The following is a 20,318-nucleotide window of genomic DNA, read 5'->3' as shown; positions in this document are numbered from 1 at the left end:
ACCAGAAAATAGGCAAAAACGTCCTTGACCTATCAGATATAGCTCAGGATCTTATGTTGGTGAAACAGGACAGAAGTTGCAAGCGAGGATGAATTTGCACAGACATACCATCAAAGAACATAAAGAAGACAGTTTATGCACACCTGTGGGACATCATTTCTCACAATCGGACCACACTATAGAAGACCTCAATGTCTTAGTTCTTAAAGGGAATTTCAGAACCTTACAAAGATATAGCTCAAACATTCAGGGATTACTATGCCTCACTGTATAACCTGAAGGATGATCATACCAGACCTCAACCCAATGCAGAGGTAATCTCTGATTTCCTAAAAAAGCTGAAATTACCAGCACTAAATGAAGCCTCATTGAACCATCTAAATCCCCCTATAGAAAACAAAGAAATTCTAAATGTCATTACATCCCTCCATTTAGGTAAATCACCGGGAATAGATGGACTCTCCTCTGAGTACTATAAAGCCCTTAAACCAATCCTAAGCCCTTACTTGGTTAAACTCTATAATCAAGCTGTCTTAACGGGACACTTTCCAAAGGAAATGTTAGAAGCAATTATTGTTGTGACCCTCCCTAAACCTAGAAAGGAGCCTAAGCATCCACAAAACTTTAGGCCCATATCGCTCCTAAACTCAGATTTAAAAATATACTCTAAACTACTAGCAAACAGACTTTTAGAACTAACGCCACTTCTTCTACGGCCAGAAAAGGTTGGTTTTGTGAAGGGGAGGCAAGCTCCAGACAGTACAAGGAGAATGATCAACCTAATACATCACGCTGAGGCCTTTCGAGTGCCTTCTCTTCTCCTTGCTTTGGATGCTGAGAAGGCATTCGACAGAGTTCATTGGGAGTACCTATCACAAGTACTACCCAAGTTTGGGTTGTCTGGGACAATGCACTCAGCTATTATAACCTTATATCATAACCCCTTGGCGAGGGTATATATTGACTGCGCCCTGTCAAGGCCTTTCGAATGGCACGAGACAGGGTTGCCCCCTGTCTCCAATTATATTCTCCCTAGCTATTGAACCTTTTGCTGCAGCCATCAGAACTGACCCTCTTATCCAGGGACTACAAGTGGGCCATGGTGAACACAAAATAGGTTTGTTCGCGGACGACATTATTCTCTCTCTATCAAATCCCTCCAAATCCCTACACAGAACCCAGCAACTGATCAAAGAATTTTGGAGAGCCTCCTACTATAAGATCAACTCTAATAAATATCAGATCCTTGCCATGGGACTACCCCAAGAACAAATAAATCTTCAGAAAAATTAATTTCCATATACATGGGGAATTAAATCTATAACATATCTAGGAATTCAACTTTCTTACCCAGCTAGCTCAATTTATGAGGCTAACTTTCCCTCCTTACTGTCCAGTATCTCTGCGGATCTAAAACGACTGAGGAAAACTCAGCTTCCTTGGGTAGGTAGAGCAGCCGTCTTCAAAATGCAAGTTCTCCCAAGGATACTATACGTGTTGAGAACACTTCCTATCCCTATCCCTAGCTCCTTTTTCACTAAATGCAACTCCCTCTTGAGGAACTACATTTGGGAAAGCAAAAATCTGAGAATTGCCCTTTCCTCCTTACAATTAATGAAAAGGAACGGTGGTATAGGTCTACCGGATCTGCTGGGCTATTATAATGCGTCCTTACTAGACCAAGTTAAATACTGGATCAAACAAGCAGAAGTCAAATTATGGGTCAACATGGAACAAAGTTTTATGAAACACCAGGACTTCCTAGTGCTACTAACAGCATCTCTTATGTCCCCCCAAGTACCCCCATTGTGCTTCACCCCACAATTGGAGCCACTTTAAAAGCCTGGCGCACTCTACTCTCCCGTAAAACCCACAAAGAACACATACAAGCTAGATATACTGGTCAAAACGTATGAATGGCTTATTGGGGGCTTTGATACCAGAGATTGTCATAAATGGGGTATAAACTTTTTATAAAACCTACAACAAAGTGATCTACCTATTGAAGCTTATAGGTCAATGCAAATTAGACATTTCCACTCACTTACTAAATATAAAGAAACCATCTTCAGGGGAAATCAAACAAATCGACCCGGGGGATTTCTTTTTTTTACAACACCTTGACAGGTCCCAAATTAACGACCAAAACACCCGACATGTATAAATAGAAAAAAGATCTGGTGAAAGACTTCTCTTTGCAGCAATGGTTGAAATCCATACAATTGAGCTTCAGTATGTCATCCTGTGTTGAGCATTGGGAACATTTTCTAAAAATTTATCATAAGTGATACATGACACCTTACAGGCTGTCCAAAATTTTTAAAGATTCCACGAACAGATGTTGGAGAATGTGTAACCAAATAGGGAACCTGTACCATGTTTTATGGAATTACCCTCACATAAAGCCCTTTTGGGAAAACATAGCCATAGTTCTCAGCGAAATCACAGGGCGCTATACACCATTGAATCCGGAACTGGCCCTCTAGAATATAGGACTAGATGCATATCCTATTACAGTAAGAACAGTAATCACCCATGTCATATTCGCAGCTAGAACAGCTCTAGCGAATAAATGGAAAACCCCTACCCTTCCCACAATAAGATAAATAATCACAAGGGTTGATATACAGTGTCAATATGAAAAATTATTGGCATTCAAAAAACTTAAAACGCCCCAATTTGTAAGATTATGGCAAGCTTGGTTCCTCCACCCTGAGGCGGCTAAAGACCTTAAACCATAACATTACCGAATTTATATATATATATTTGGTATCCTAAAATATAAACTGAATACTGTGGTATCTGAATGAAACGTTGGTAACTGTAAATTTCCTTACCTTCTCCTTTGTTACAGTTTATGTTGCTTTAAGTTTACCCTAATTTTGTATTCCAATCACAATATGATCCCCTTAGGGGTGATGGGGAAACTGCAATCAACCACCACCAGTGGGGATACAGAGCCAGAACTTCTCCATGACAGGCTATACCTTCAAAATGTCATATGTATAAGCAACGGTTTCTAACCTTAATGTTTACAAATTTCTATAGATTTGTATGTAGAAACTATGCATGTGATTTCTGCCTTGTCTCTATTGTATTTGAATGTAAACTCCAATAAACATATTTGAAAAAAAAAATACAATACAAATACACTACAACACATTACATCACTTCTGAATTTTTATTCTGTCCTACAAGAATTTTCATCACTTTAGTAAACTCTTCATTTTCGATATGAGACTAGCATGCAAAAAAAAAAAAGGACAATCTGTCGTATGATTTTCGGATCGTGTGTACAGGCCAAAGCTCTCCCTTGAAGTAAAAAACATACACAGTTGTTTATATACAATTTCTTAAAAAAAGGTTAAGTTTTATACCAGTGGCATTTGGTGCGTAGAAAAATATACGTTCGTTAGTTTTGAAAAATATACCAAAAAACCATCATTAATGTACCTACTTAGAAATGTGGCACAGATAAATCATCCAAACAACCAGCGTCCCTTCTTCCCAGGTACAGGTTTGCATATAAATGGGCACATGTAGTTGTCATTGCCATTACCTGTATCTGGAAGTTAAAATGAATGAATTATGCAACAAGTTGAACTCAAGAAGTTGCAGAACAAATAGATTATATGCATGTAATTCTATGTCTAATTCATTAAAAACGGGGCTATTACTTCAAGGCCCCCTTTTTATGCAGTATACTAGACCAGTGATCACAATGTTTTCACATTAATAAGTCCAAATCAAGTCAGCCTCCTTCAACAAAAAGCTATCTAAGATTGTCATTAGCCTGCCTGTCCTCCATTCATAGGGAGCTTTTTATTGTGGAAAGCAATAGTAACTAAACCTACGCTTTAAAGGATCACTAAAGTTATTTTTTTTTTTTTTGCAGCTCGTTTTGCAAAGAGTGGCCCCGAACCTGGTCTTCTGGGGTCCCTCGGCGGCTGTCTCGGCTCCCCCCCGCAAGGACTCCCTCGCATGGTGTTGAGTGCTTGCAGGCGTGCTCCCGTGATACATCCGGCAGCCATAGCTGCTCACTGTATCACTCGGCCCCGCCCCCCGGCGCTCCGCATCATTGGATGTGATTGACAGCAGCGGAAGCCAATGGCTGCGCTGCTTTCAATCCATCCACTGTAACCAATCAACGGCCAGGCTGAGCGGCGAAGAGGATGTCAGGAGCGAGCGTGGGACTTTCGAGGGGTCAGGTAAGTAAAACGGGGGGCTGGGGTGGCCGGTATTGTCAGATGTTTTTTCACCTTAATGCATAGAATGCATTAAGGTGAAAAAACTTTTACCTTTACAACCCCTTTAAGATGAAGTTTAAGTTCACCTTTTTTTCACAAACACCTATGGGTGTGAAAGTTGGACCATAAGGAAGGGTGAAAGCTGATTGGTTACCATGCACAGCTGCACCAGATTCTTCGTGCACCAGTGCTAGTAAATCTCCTCCATTGTCAGCTGTATATTGTTCTCTGTTTCTCTATTGCCAATTTTCCCTCACCTCCTGTCTGGTAAAAGGTTGTCCCCAGAACAGAAAGTGATGAAAAAAGGCTCTAACAGAGCTCCAGATAGCAGTAAAACTTGACAGGGGTTCTAACCTTCCCCCATTCTATCCAAAGCTAGGAAAATATTTTTGCTATCCCTGTAGATAGACTCTGACTTGAAAAACTGTTATGCCCTGTACACACGGTCGGACATTGATCGGACATTCCGACAAAAAAATCCATGGATTTTTTCCGATGGATGTTGGCTCGAACTTGTCTTGCATACATACAGTCACACAAAGTTGTCGGAAAATCCGATCGTTCTGATTGCGGTGACGTAAAGCATGTACATCGGGACAATAAACGGGGCAGTAGCCAATAGCTTTCGTTTCTTAATTTATTCTGAGCATGCGTGGCACTTTGTGTGTCGGATTTGTGTACACACGATCGGAATTTCCCACAACGGATTTTGTTGTCGGAAAATTTTATAGCAAGCTCTCAAACTTTGTGTGTCGGAAATTCCTATGGAAAATGTGTGACGGAGCCTACACACGGTCGGAATTTCCGACAACAAGGTCCTATCACACATTTTCCATTGGAAAATCCTATCGTGTGTACAGGGCATTACAGTGAAACTTTTTTTTAACATCATTATATATCCATGTTACTTTTTTCACCTCTGGCATCTGAAAATAGGGAAGTTGCTGTTTTTATAGATTTGTAATGGATGCTACTACAAGTGCTAATCACCTTGTTTTCTTTGGGAATATCCTGCTGTCCCCTCAGTATAACTAATGGGACAGTTGAGCTGTTTGTAGTACTTTTAACCAGCTTAAAATAAATTCCTATAAAACAGCAGCCCTTGCATTTAATAAAGTAGTCAATACCATTAAAATTGATTATACATGAAAATATACCTATTGTACAGAATAAACCAAGTGACCACTCAGAAAACCTGGGAATTATGAAAAGCACGCTGTTTTGAAGAACGTTTTGCATTGCACACACACGTGACCCCTGCATACAAAAGAGTCTGAGATACCTGTAGCATTGCTCACTGACTCATTTTTTCTAACAGGCTGGTTTATAGGAAACTGAAACATTGTAATATTTATGATTCCTGCAGGGGGTGTTCAGCTTATTTTTTGGCATGTAATACTTGAGATCAGATAAACAAAGCATGTGCTTATGTTCTTTAATAGCTCCTGTTGACTTGAAAAATAGCTTTTCCTAAAATAGCACACTGATTTATAGGAAGCAGTCACCATCATAAGCAGCGTGTATTGCTTGTAATATAATGGGTTTATCTTTTTATATTATATTTTTCTATGATGTGAAACAGCAATCATAGACAAGTACAGGAATCCCCATGGTGACTAGACTTAGTCTCTCCCATAGATATCAGATAGTGGCCCAAAGAAACAGACAATTTAAAGTTAAACATTTGTTTAAGGTAGCCCTACACATGTCGATATTTTTATTTAATTGACTATTCAATGCAAGTAAAATTAATTGAATAAGAATTGTAAACCACAGAACCTTCATTCAATCAATTAAGTAAGCTTTCAAGTGCTTATGACATTGGCAAGTTGATCGACTGTGGTGGAATTTTATTGATTGCTATTGATCAGTCCAAGAAATGTCTGCAAGTGTGACAACTAATCGTAGTACTGGCTGGCTAATGCCGACTATAGATGCAGCATTTCTTTCCTGCAACCACACAGACAGTGCTGACAGGGGAATCCCTCCCGTGAAGCTAATGTGTTCTTGCAACGGGGGGCACAGTGATTATTGCTAGCAAGTATAACAGCGGTAAGCAATATTCGCATGTAAAATACGGCAGGCTGGTTGTACCCAAGTTGATCGATCAAACTGGGTACATTCAGCCTGCCCATACATGGTTCAAATCAAACCGTCTATGTGTCTATGGCCGGCTTAAATGATCCTTTGCAAGTGATTGTTTCTGATTGTATTTTCATTCAGTACCATCTGTGTTGTATCATTCCATGGTTCACTCTACAATTATTCACATGCAATCACTCGTACCTGTACTTAAATCATTCACAAATTGATGTGTGTGACCACCTTTAGATGAACATTGCCAGGTAATTTAAGTGTTCAGCTGGAATACTTGTTATTTTCTGTAGTTTAAAAAAAATGACTATGTTTCTCCATATCTCATTTCTATCTTAAAACTGAACTTTGGGATAAATAAATGATGTGCAAATACAAGAAGAATGTATATTCATGCTTGAATATTGGTGTGCTTTGTGTATGTCTTTCAGATTTGTGCAGTCATTCAGTGTAAATTTTTTTCCACTTTGTGGGAGCTTCCTGTAATAAAGACCAGCCACTGTTGCTCCCTCTCCTTGTGCAGGGTGACTGGTCTTGTATCCGCCCCTTTCTGTACTTTTCTGCAGGCTGCTTGTAGTGGGTGGGCCTACTGGTCCCTCGCACTGCTCTGATCTCTGTACAGAACATGTACAGTGATGATGTCACTACTAATTTGTCAAGATAATAACTGGGTTTGCAAAGGCATTTGGTGCACACAAAGTAGATTTATCTCTTTCGTGGCTATTGAGGAAAATGTTTTAAATTAGAATTAGAATTTTTATGCTCAGCGTTCAGCTTTAACATAATCACATGATTTAGAGAAAGCAGACGCATGAAAATAAACTATGCCGACCGACATAGGAATGTTGCATCCCAGGTATGTAAGGTAGTGTACTGTTTTTTTTTTTTTAATGTATGGTGTTGCTTGCCTGTTTGTTTTTCTCTAAACTTAACACTGACAGACACACAGCCATCTTTCCAAGGGATTTGCGTGTCCTCAAGCCTTTCAGAAACTAGAAAAGAAGAAGAAAGTGGCAAAGTGCCCATTAGTCATCAGATGGCTACAGACATGTCAGCAAGCTCATCCCGCTGCCTTCTTTGCTGTGGCTTTTTAATCACATGGTTGTGTTCATTCCAGAAATGGAAGGGGACAATTTTTAATTTCATATATTTGGTCAACTTTTGTCTTGAGCCATTGTAGCTAAGCCAATATTGCTGTGCAGTGTTATGATTTTATAGATGAGTTTGAGTTGGTTGATAAATGTTATTAAACTTGTATAATGTTCATTTTGAATACCCAATCATGCGAAAGCAGACTTTCTGCTATTACATAATTGGGTATTTAAAGAAAAAAATTGCAGTAGCACAGGTATGCAAATGCAAAGTATAGTGTAAGGGGGCCCTCAATATTTTTTAGCTCACTAACCTAATGCAAGTCAAATCTTGACTTTGAATTGCATGCCTATTCTTAGTTAGCGACCCAGAAAGTGCTAAAGCCTGTGGATAAGCATGGCAGCTGGATGACTAGTATTTTCAGAAGGAAAGGTCAGCAATGGCAGCGTACATAGGTTGTTTATAAAATTAAAAAACAAAAGCCCAGATGATGTAGACACCTTATATATCAATTTTTTTTCCAGCTTGTTCTCTTCCTTTTTCAAGGGCATCTCAAGTACAAGGCTGTCTCGCTTCCTAAACTGACACCACAGGATGTTTGAACTGGCAGGTCAAAGTACAGTGGCTGGCGGGGCAGGTCAATTTAAAATATCAGCTGATTCTTTTCAGTTAGCCAGCTGACTCATAGACTTGGATTGTGAGAAAGAGCTGTAAAGTACAACCATGTGTAACACTGAAAACCATGAAATAGAGCCTGCTTATATAATAATAAAATATAACTGCCCATATAAATATATATCAAACTATGCATAGAAAGTTTTTTTTACAAACATGAACACACATCAGTAGCATTTTGCACCTCAGACTGAACTCCTTAATATGTATGTCTAAAGTTTTATTGAAAAGGCAGTGCATTTGCTTTTCCCTTGCTGTAGCTGGCACTCTCAAGGTCGGTGACCACTTCCTCTGCAACACCTCTTCATATGAGCTGTCACATGATATTTCATTGGAAATGGCCCAATTTTAGAAATCTTTAAATGTAGCCCAATTACAGCCCAGTGACATATGGCAGCCCATATGCAATGTCACTAAAGAGTGAAACCAGAAAGAAGAGCTGCTTATTACACTTTTTAGCCCACAATATGAAATAGACAGGTCCTCGGAACTCATTGTATCTCTGCCATGTTTCAGTATCCAAGATGCTGTCTTGTAAGGGAACAATGCTTGCACTTAAATCATGGACCCTTCTATGCGTTCTTATATAACTGGAGGCTGTCTCCTGTGAATACCCTGGCATACAGTGCTCCCTTTGTACTATGTACTGTGGCGTGTGAACACATTGATTGGCTGCCTGGAAGGTGTATGGTGTTTATAGTCTTAGGCCATATAATTTGCATTTACCCTTTCTTTGTTCTAGTAAACCTAAGTTAAATATTACACTTTACTACATGTTGTTACTGTGAACCTCATTAACACCTGTGTTCAAAGTATAGCATTACTGGGTCTTGCTTTGTCAGTGTAAGGCTCCATGCACACTGGGCTTAAAAATACGTCTGTTCTCTTTTGAAGTAAAAAAACGCTCATTTAGAGCATTTTGTGTACAAAGTTTAAATGAATTTAGGAGAGTTTTACGTTTTTTCTGCCTCCAAGCTCCAATCAGAAACGCGAACCAGAAGGTTTTTTTTTTTTTGTCTCTAAACGTTAAACTCAAAATATGCCTCTTAACATCCTAATGTGCATGGACACATAGGATAACATTGAGCTGCTTCTACAGGCAGAACACAAAACTCCTGCAGAACCAACGTTTAAGCCAGTGTGCATGGAGCCTTATGCCGCGTACACACGATCGGACATTCCGACAACAAAACCGTGGATTTTTTTCTGAAGGATTTTGGCTCAAACTTGTCTTGCATACACACGGTCACAAAATGTTGTCGGAAATTCCGAATGTGAGAACACGGTGACGTACAAGAGTTACGACGAACCGATGAAAAAGGAAGTTCAATAGCCAGTGCAGCTCTTTTTGCTTGATTCCGAGCATGCGTGAGCTTTTTTGAGACGGACTTGTGTACACACGATCGGACTTTCCGACAAGTGAAGTTGGTGGAAAATTTGAGAACCTGCTCTCAAACATTTGTGGCCTGTAAATTCCAACAGCAAATGTTCGATGAAGCATACACATGGTCGGACTTTCCGACAACAAGCTCACATCGAACATTTCCCGTCGGAAAGTCTGACCGTGTGTACGGGGTATTAGTCTGTAAATGGAAGTGTGTAAGGCTTAATGTACACGGGACGTTTTTACAACCTCTCCTGAACAATTTAACATGACAGATAGTAACCAACGTTTAAAACTTCTGTTTTGCCGCGTTTACATGTCGCATTTAGCGGTGTTTTGCCGCGTTTGCGTTTAGAAGCATATTAAAATATATATATATATATATATATATATATATATATATATATATATATATATATATATATACATATATTTATATATATATATTTTTTTATTTTTTTTTCTTCTTTTTTTTCAAAATAGCCAAAAATGAAAACCGCCTGTAAATGAAACGCCACATTTAGAAGCGTTTGGCGCTTGAAATGCCTCTAAACTCAGCGTCTGAACTTATTTTTTTGCTTTCCAAAAAAGGCCTCTAAACTCAACTGCCTAAAACTGACATTAAACAAACCTGTGTACAGATACACATAAGATAACATTGGATGAGTTCAGTGGCACCTGAAAAAAACATCCAACTGCCTCTAAATGTCCGTTTACCAGCAGCAGTGTACATGAAGCCTTAGAGAAGCAATACCCTTTTGTAGCCTGGGCTTCTGTTTAGATAACATTTTACAAAATGGACATGTATTAGGGTATTACAAAAGGGTTAGACAGTGTAGAGATGTGGCTATGGTTTGCTATTGCTTGGCGGATTTGTAAGCAAGGAGTCTGCTGCTTTCCAACAAATTAGGTGATTGCAGAGGGGTCTGCCAACGTGTGTTAAATCATCTAATATGTGAGACAAATCTGTGAGCAGCCTTTTGTATGACTTTATCAGTGCAGTCTACTCATGTAGGACCAGGCCTTTGGAGAATTAACCACTTTAAAGTGGTAGTGAAGTCAGTTATAAAAACCCTGCCTGTCAGCCATTTTTATAATAACAGAAGAGACACTAGAAGTCTCTTCTGTCATAAATCTTCCCCAGCCTGTCAGCGGGTAATGTGATCTGAGCCGCATATGCGCAGCTCAGACCACATTTACGGCCAGCTCTGATGAAGGTGATGTTACGTTGAGTAAATAGATACCTAACATGTCATGCTTTCAAATTGTGCACGCCTGTGGAATGGTGACAAACAGTGGTACAATAAATTATCCACAGGCAAGGCTTTAAAAGCCTTTACATGTTACCAGTTGAGAGTTAAACAGGAGGTCTGACACCAGAATTATTGCTCGCACTCTGATGTTTGTGGTGATACCTCACATGTTTGGTGCAGTCACCGTTTACATATGTGTGTGACCTAGAGTACACGTGCGTTTACATTTTCTACACAAAATGCTTTGCAGACCACCCACTCAGCCTAAATTGCATCAATTATAACACTCCCCCAAAATAAATGTTTCAAATTCACTTTGTATTAAAATACAAGTCCTGCTGATTTGCTAGCAAAAAATAAAATAAATTTGCAATTTTGTGTACTGAATGGTGTCAGCATTGCCCAGTTTCTTCTACAAAACGACTCTAATTGACACTTCCAATGGTACACTGGCCCACCCACCTCCCTGATGTCCCTAAAAAGGCTGCCGGCAGCTGAGAATGACATTATGCTGTGCAGAGGCCCATGTGCGTGCCTACAGCCAGGGGCGTTGCTAGGTCTACAAAAGATCTGGGGCTAGAGCCCATAGCAGCGTAGTAAAGAAAGTCATACGCTTGGGCGGGCATACACATGTATATACAGTAATATACGTGTGTGTGTATATATATCCCCAGAGAGCCTTCCACTTACATCAGGGTCCCCAGAGAGCCCCCTTACATCAGGGTCCCCAGAGAGTCCCCCCTTACATCAGGGTCCCCAGAGAGCCCCCCTTACATCAGGGTCCCTAGAGAGCCTTCTCCTTACATCAGAGTCCTCAGAGAGCCTCCCCCTTTCATCAGGGTACCCAGAGGGCCCCCCCATTTACATCAGGGTTCCCAGAGAGCCCCCCTTACATTAGGGTCCCCAGAGAGCCTCCCCTTTAAATCTGGGTCCTTAGAGAGCCTCTACCTTAAAAACAGGGTCCCCAGAGAGCCTCTCCCTTGCATCAGGGTCCCCAGAGAGCCCCCCACTTACATAAGGGTCCCCAGAGAGTCTCCCCTTTGGGGACCCCTGCAGAGACTCGGGGCTATAGCCCCAAAAGCCACCCCCTAGCAACGCCCCTGCCTACAGCTGTACCTTGCATTTCTGAAGTTACAGGGTTTGGGGCTGATCTGTGGTCTGAAGTGCATGCACTTGATGAACTGTGGTCCAAGTGCATGCTCTAAGCTTGATCTGAGGTCTGAAGTGCATGCACTGGCTGATCTGTGGTCCAAGTGCATGCATTGGAGCTGATTTGAGGTCTCAAGTGCATATATGCATTAGGGTTGAATATATTTTTAGTGTGCAACAGTTAATACATTTTCTCACTCAAGTTGCACTGCTAATGGCAAGTTAAATACATTAATTATTATTGTTGGCAATAACAGTACAACTTTGAGTGCAAACATTGAAAGCAAACTAATATTATGATGTGCCATTGTTCCCTTGCACGCCAGTTGTCTACTGGTTGTGAATTTGAAAATGAATGTAAAAAGGGTTGCTGACCTGTTAACTAAACTAATATTTCAGTTTTGTTGACTTCAAATAATAATTTTCTTGATATACAACTTGTATGATATACAGTATATAGTTGATATTAAATAATAATAATAGTGCCCCTGTGCCTTTTTAGTGCCTTAAAGTGAAGTAAACGTACAGTATGGGCTTCCCCACAGTGCCCACAGCTTATAAATCTTTATACAAAAAATCTTTTTAAAATATTGCCACTATATACCTTTTTGAATGATCTGTATACCAAGTTCAGTGATAAACTGCACAGTTTCTCCAGTGCTGAGAGTTCAGGTAGGAGGAGATTTCCACCCACATGTTTTACTGTTGTGGGTTTAATAACACTTTAATATTGCTTTGCATAAGGGTAAGATCTTGCATTGGTCTCTTTAGTCTATACCTTTCTTAATACAAATAAATAATTTACAAGTTCTGGAATCTACAGCTTGTCATCGTAAACTGTAATGGGGTCTATGATCTGCCAAGACATGCAGATCCATTTCCCTAGTTTTACTATTTATATATTATGTATTTTATGCATGTTTTTTGTCCCCAAGTGTATACATTTACAATAAAAAAAAAAAAGAACAGATTCCTCCATCCACACAAACAAGGTGGATGAAGGAATTCCCCTCGCCAGAACATTGTATTCTGAGAACTCCTGCTGATGTCAGAATATACTGATCACTGATGTTGTAAAACAGGGGTGCCCAACTTTTTGAAGACCGAGGGCCACTTAAGCAACTTGGTAACTGTTTGCGGGCCACAATGAGCAGAGCGGGCGGATGACAGGTTTGTGTCCACTTCGCATATGCAGAGCGAACACGGACGGGCCACCCAGATGGAAGGGGAGGGATCCCCTTCTGTTTTTTCAGCGGATAGGATTGGAGATAGGCGGGTGTAAATGGACACAAATCTGTTTACATCTGGTGCTCCATAGAGGTGAATGGAGAGTCTGATTGGGTCCACCTGAAAAACAGACAGACGGACTGATCGCGTGAAAGGTGGGTATAGCTGGCTGCTGCTGTCCCCCAGATGGGTATGCCTGGTGGCTGCTATTGTCCCGCAGGGCGGGTATGGCTGGCGGCTGCTGCTGTCCCCCAGGGTGGATATGGCTGTCAGCTGAAAAAAAGCCCTGGGTGTGAGGGCCACATGAAATGGCCTGGTAAGCCAGATTCAACCCGCAGGTCTTGTGTTTAACACATGTGAACATTCAGCATACAAATTAATATTCACTAAGCTTTGAATGCAGACTTTAAGCTGATATTTATATATACCGTAACTTACACATTAGTCGAACACCTTGTCATAGTATAGTTGTCAAAGTATAGTAATCAACAGCCATTCCTTTTTACTTTTTACTACATCTATGATATATGGCCTATATATTTGTCTGGCTATTCATTCTACACATCTGATATGAATCACATTTTTATTGCTATGCACAGTAAGCTGAGTTTGCCCTTGTTTGTCAAATCTTTAAAAGTTATAAAAATTACAATTTTTGAAGCATGTCTAACTAAGGAGCATGTCTAAGTACAGGATCTGACCACCCTCAAACACTGCTCTGAGCTGCCTGGCACACAAAATGTGACAATTTAGCTTGGTCAAGCAGAAGGAAAGGTAATCACCTATTAATGAAAGATCAAGTCAAGTGTTCTACCTTGCTGGAAATATTGTTTCCTGTATTGTGCACAAGTTTTAAAGACATAAGACCTTGGCTGCTATCTAAAGTCTCTGGGTAGCTTAACCTCTTCCCACCCAGGCCTTTCGTACAGGTCTGTATGCCCAGGGGGGTGGGAAGGATTGGCGATCATGTGACCAATGTGGTTGACTGTCATAGTGGTTACATGATTGGGAGTGGGGACTAAGAGCATCCTTTGACAGCTAGGACTTGGGAGCACAGAAACATCGGCCACCCAGTGACGCATATGTGCGGTGTGTGGGCACCCTTTTTTTACTAAATTTTTGGAGGGGCAAGAGGAATTAGTGAAGGACAACTGATTTAAATTCAGAGAAGGACTGTAGGAGATAGGTGAAGAAGACAACTGGACGAAGACAGTTTTTTTTTATGAAGGGTAGCAGAGGAATAAGGAGGAAAAGAATATGACAGAAAGCTAAAATAAAGACAAAGTGCCACTCCCTCACTCTATGTTTTTATAGTGTGATACAACAATGCAATCATGTGTTTATATCCATTACACACAGTGGGTCAGACTAGGTCCCAGGCATTCTATATTATGCTCTGTAGTGTGTCAGTGTCCAATCCGCAGTGCCCATGTCTCTTGGTGGTGAAGGAGGCGCTATCCATTGGCTTCTCCAAGTGTCAATCACAGGGTCTTCACTGGAGTTCTCACAGGGTCCTGAAGCCTTCCAAACGTGATGTCACATCAAGGGGAGGACAGAGGACCAGTCAACTGAGCAGTTCATGGAATACTTCTAATGTTTTGCTCCATAGTGATAAGAGGCTATATGTGCTACCTCTTGATGTTTACCATGACATGCCTCCCTTTACATGTTGAAAGTGACATTTTTGTATGTCATTTTCTTTATTTTTTGCTTGCATTTAAGCTGTGATGAGCTTCAGCCTATTCTGGGTCTCTGGCCAAAGTTGGCATATTATCTATCTATGTGTGCAGGGGGTGCTGCCCTAAGCATTTAGCGATACCACACCCTGTGTCTCATTAGTCAAAAACATTATAAATCATTCTTCTATCACCAAAGTAATTATTTCAATTAGTAATTAGTTCAATTCTTTCTTCTTCTAAAAAAAATCTACCCATAAAAAATGGGATTTCCTCCACAATTCATTGAAACCACTCCCACCCTTTCCTTTGCCTCTCTAATTACAGACAGGCAAATAGTGCTTTTTAGACCATATGTTTCCAGGTTAGATGCACTCCCTCCTCTTCATTAATTTTAGATGTCCCATCCAGATATATTCAAAAGCAATATATTCCTTATAATCATCCCTCCATCCAAATATAACCACCTTATGTCAAAACAAATTGCACTCTTGACAAAGTTGTTGGTGGCAAAACGCATCAGGGTGGAGCTTGGAAACACGAACAGGAGGTGAAATCTTTGTCAGTTAGCTGCCTTTCAAAAAAATAAAAAATAGAAAGAGGGAATACTTAGAGAGGGAAAACTTCCTTCTGTGTCAAGTGGTCTTTGGCTCAATCCCAAGGAGTCATAACCCATACAGGCTGTAGCAATGTGTTCTATAAAACATGTATTAAATATATCACTGGCTGCACAACCACCCCAGGTAGGTAAACAGGGGGAAGGGGAAAAAACTGGAACAACTAGCTACACCTGTTATTGTTTAATACTCTCACTACATCTAACCTGGAAAACCATCACATTGTAAAATGTATATATTGCAGTCGATTCCTGAGCAGTAAGACCAAAGCTCATTGCCTAATGCAGTGGTTCTCAACCTGGGGGTCAAATGACAATTTGTCGGAGGTCACCAAATCCTGGGCTGTTCCTGAAGCCCGAGCTGCTCTCCCTTTTTCGCGGCCGCCCAGAAGGGCTGTCCCTGGAGCCCGCAGCCACCCACTCAGCCTCTTCGCACCCGCCCACTCAGTTCACAGCATGGCTGGGGGGCAGAGACTAGAAGCTAGCTGACTGGTGGGGAATAAAGTGGGTGGGGCTGGAGGAGACCCTATCTCCTGATTTCAGCATAGGTGTCACCGCTACCAGACACCAAAAAAGTCGGAGACACAGTGAGTAACACTACCTGTGATTATAGTTGCCATTAAAAGTCCCCACTACAGTTCTCAGATCAGCAGATGACCTTAATCAAGAGCACCTAAGTTGGCTGATCAGAACCCCCGCCAGCACTGCTACTCATCACATTCCCCCCACCAAGGTGTAAGGGAAGGAATAAAAATAGAGAATACAAGGAAGGGGGAGGAAAAGATGGGGAGGAACAAAGAAAAAGGGAGAGAAAAAGAATAAGAGAAAGAACAAGAAAGACGGCTAGAGAGAGGGGCGGGGGGACACAAGAAATTAAGATAGAGAGAGATAAAAGGGAAAGAAAGGAGAACAAAGAGAAAGAGTGGTACATCCTAAAATGTACCATAAGGGGTTTAATACTGTACGAGTGGAAGGGACTCAGGGAGCGCTAAATGTCCGTGGGTTAGGGGCACAAATTACTTGTCTTGCCTTGGGAGCTGACAACCCACGCTACGAGAATAATTTTACTGTTAGGGGTCCCCACAACTTGGGAAATTTTATCAAGGGGTCACGGCACTAGAGTAGTTGAGAACCACTGGCCTAATGGGTCTTTGTATCTTTAGCAAGACATTGATCAGTACTACTTATGCTTTCCAGCCTTTCAGGTGGGCAAAGAAGGAAAACTAAATCTAGAAGGTGGAAAAGAGTGTTTCCACTGAGCACAACAATAAACCATTGGGGTACCAACTTGATTGCTGTAGCCTGTTCGACTGTGCTTGTGGGGAGCCAAACCAACCAGAACTGGATGATCCCAGTTTAACTTAACTGATTGTTGGGTGTGCACTATTATGCACCCATAGATGATTCGATTTTTTTACCATGGGTGCAAGGAAAGAAAATCGCTTGATTCCCCATCAACACAATCAGTGATGATTGGGGAATGTCTCCGGCAGTGCTATTGTGTTCTACCTGAGAGCCACTGCCAGTTACTGCATGTAGAAAAATCTGACAGGCTGGTTGTATCCAAATGGATCTACTTGGGTACAATCAGCCTGCTTCTACATGGATTGAATCTTGGCCAGTCCCTGCTGAACCAGGCAAATTTTGATCCGTGTATGGCTGACTTTAATGATACTGTTAACAGTACATTAGCAAAAAAAGCTAAGATTTTCTGCTAATTCAGGGAATTGCAGGGAGGGGAACAGGAATCACTGTGAATCATAGCAAAAAAGATTCAAAATATATAGTCAGAGTAGGTATACCAAACTATTACTATCAGACTCCATTTATATTTGTACTACTATGCAACTTTGGAAGAGTGCAACTTGGATGTGACTTTGGCTTTGACTGTTGCACAACTGTCGTATTGATAACACCAGGATGCGATTTTCATGCAACTTTTGAGAGTTTACATTGCAGTCTACGGCACTCGACCCGCATGAAAGTTGAATCAAACTACTGCAGGAACCTTTTTAAAGTCTTATTGGTTTATTGGTTGACATGGGTCTTTTACTAGATTGACATGTGTCTTTTTTCAACCAGACCAACTATGTAACTATGTAGAGTCGCTGTGACTTTAGGTCGCATAGATTTAAATGGCTTGCACTTAAATACATGGGCTGCAAATTGTCAAGCGACTTTATGTGTCCAAAGTTGTATGACAAGTTGCACAAGTGTGAATGGAGCCTTACAAGATTCAAAGTTTGTTCTTAATATTCATTTTAATATTGATACTCCCAAACATGTGCCAAAGTCTAAAGGGTTGCCCAGCGAATCAATTATTTAGTAGTGTATTTATCTTTACTAGAACAGTAAATCCTAAATTGAAATAACTGAAACAAGAATTTTACAAACACGAGTTTTATAGTGGCTAAATCTGTTACCATGGTTTAAAAGAATTGGAGAAATTTTTAAGAAATTTCCCATAGGGATGATTAATATTATTGGAATGATAGGTGTACATTTATGCTTATTAATTAGTAAGAAGCTAAGTATATGTTGCCTTAAAGCAATCTATGAGAAGATGAGCAAATCTGATAAAACTTTCTCAGATACTCTTACTCTTTTTGTTGTTTCTAAGAAACCATGGTAACCATGTTACCATGGTTTAAAAGAATTGGAGAAGTTTTTAAGAAATTTCCCATAGGGATGATTAATATTATTGGAATGATAGGTGTACATTTATGCTTGTTAATTAGTATGAAGCTAAGTATATGTTGCCTTAAAGCAATCTATGAGAAGATGGGCAAATCTGATAAAACGTTCTCAGATACTCTTACTCTTTTTGTTGTTTCTAAGAAAGGAGCTAACAAATGCTGCAAAAGGGAGAAGTTGAAATGGGCAGATGTTGTCTGGGGTGATGTTTGGAAAGATTTATTCCCTGTTGCTTAGGCTTCTTAACAACGGGATATCCTGGAGGTATGCAATCCTGAACACGCTCAGATTTTAATACAAGAAGACTTAAGCCTCGTATACACGATCCGATTGTTGGCCAACAGAGCGCCAGACTTTTGTCCGAACTTGTCTTGCATATAAACGGTACACAATTGTCGGCCAACAAACACGAATGTAGTGATGTACTACGTGGAATTTCAGCTCTTGAGCGCCACCCTTTGGGCACCTTCCGCTAATGTCGTGTTTGGTGAGCATTGATTCCGAGCATGCGTGTTTGTACTTTGGACTTTTGTGTGACGGACTTGTGTACAAACGATACGAAAATCTGACAACAGACCATTGTCCGCCGAAAATGTACTAGCCTGCTATCCAACATTTGTTGGCCGAAAGTTGGACAACAATTGTCTGATGGAGCGTACTAGCGGTTGGATTTTAGGCAAACAGTCTGTCATCACACAATTCCCTGCCGAAAATCCGATCATGTGTATGAGGCTTTATATTTGATTCTGGGTGAGTGATTTGAACCTGGAAATCCACCCAGAACGAAATATCACCAGCTGGGCCAACCTTAGAGGCACTGGATTCAGCCTACTATTTAGTCAGAGTGTGAACTTTTTTGAAAGTGATAAATAAAGCTAAGTGATTGCACAGAGCAGTGTTTTTCTACCTTCTTTTAGTCAAGGCACCCTTTAGAATCGCACACAATTCCGAGGACACCAGTCTGAGGGCTTGTTCACACCAGGAGGTGCATCTGAGCGCACACGCCTTTCTGCACATTCCCACATGTCATTTTTTTTTTTTTTTTAATTTCACAACACCAAAACACATGGTACTATGGTACCATGCGTGTTAGCAGGCTAAAAGTATGCACACTTGTTAGATGCCTGGGGATGTCATTGAGAACTAATGGCATCCATGCCCGTCTGCAAAAGGCAGCACATTTTTGTGCAGTATGGGAAAAAAAAACGCGGTTTCGCACATGTTACCGCACTGAACCTGGTGTGAACAAGCCCTAAAATGTACTCTGTGAGGCAGTAGGTTGTAGGCTGTAGGTTGTAACCCCCCTCCCCCCAAAATCCCCCCTCTTAGTACAAATCCCCCATCCCCCCTCAAACCTTCCCAAATCCCCCCACCTAGCACAACCCCCCACCCAAATCACCCTTTCCACACAAATCCCCCCTCCTAGCACAACCCCCCTAAATTCCCCCTCCTAGAACAACCCCCTGTTGTGGAAATTTTTATTAATGTATGTTGTCAGATGTCCCCCAGTGTCAGCTTTGCTGTAATATGCTTATGCGAGCATATTCGCACATACAGACGTTGGTGGAAGACCATTGGCTGCGGAAACCTTCCCGTGGACACGGCAGATCTGTTTTCTCTTTTAGCGATGTTAGTTTATGCCTCACCAAGAGACGGACCGCCTCATGGCGACTGCATTAATGGTCCTAGCAAACAGATCTGCGTACATGGGAACCATAGCATAACCACACAAAAATGATGGCCTACTGAGCCATGATAGAGTACTGCTCGCGTTATCGATAGCGGTGGGAATGTGCACACGATCGTGTTCAGAGCCATGTAGTTAGTGTTCAAATTGTGAGACATTTTGTGTCTTACAAGGGGCTGGCCACATGGCTCTGCACACGATCATCTGCACACGTCACTACTGGAATTCTATTTGAATATATACATGTGTGTGATTGGTTCTTTTGAAAGAATACAAGTGTCTGATTCGCTGATTCTGAAGCCACCACCTTCCTTTGTTATTCATGTTTACAGTATAAATAAAAGCAGCAGATCATTGTAGTCAGGATTTTGCTAAGCTCAACATGATACCAGCGTCTGTCTGTGTTACTTGGAGATATACAAGCGCGCTTTCCCGGCATTATACAAGAGAGCTATGATTGTCCTTATTAGCGCATGGAATTATTTGCTTATAAGAGAAGCTTTAATTAATCCACAACAGATAGC

At 40.9% G+C, this 20,318-nt stretch overlaps 1 long non-coding RNA gene across 2 annotated transcripts in view; it reads right to left on the bottom strand.

Annotated features, from left to right (window-relative positions):
• LOC141132377 (uncharacterized) overlaps nucleotides 1–20,318 on the bottom strand; it is a 512,907-nt gene that overhangs the window by 57,317 nt on the left and 435,272 nt on the right. Inside the window, exon 6 of one of the 2 annotated variants that reach the window (XR_012242897.1) lies at nucleotides 3,126–3,565. The exons of the other annotated variant lie outside the window; for it this stretch is intronic. This is a non-coding gene — a long non-coding RNA (uncharacterized lncRNA). Of the gene's footprint in view, nucleotides 1–3,125; nucleotides 3,566–20,318 lie in introns of those variants that run through there. 2 annotated transcript variants of the gene reach the window in all.

This window comes from Aquarana catesbeiana, linkage group LG03 (genome assembly GCF_042186555.1).
Source record: "Aquarana catesbeiana isolate 2022-GZ linkage group LG03, ASM4218655v1, whole genome shotgun sequence".
NCBI classification, from domain to species: Eukaryota; Metazoa; Chordata; class Amphibia; order Anura; family Ranidae; genus Aquarana; species Aquarana catesbeiana.
The sequence above is the reverse complement of the archived record's forward strand: the minus strand, read 5'-3'. Positions and strand labels throughout refer to the sequence as shown.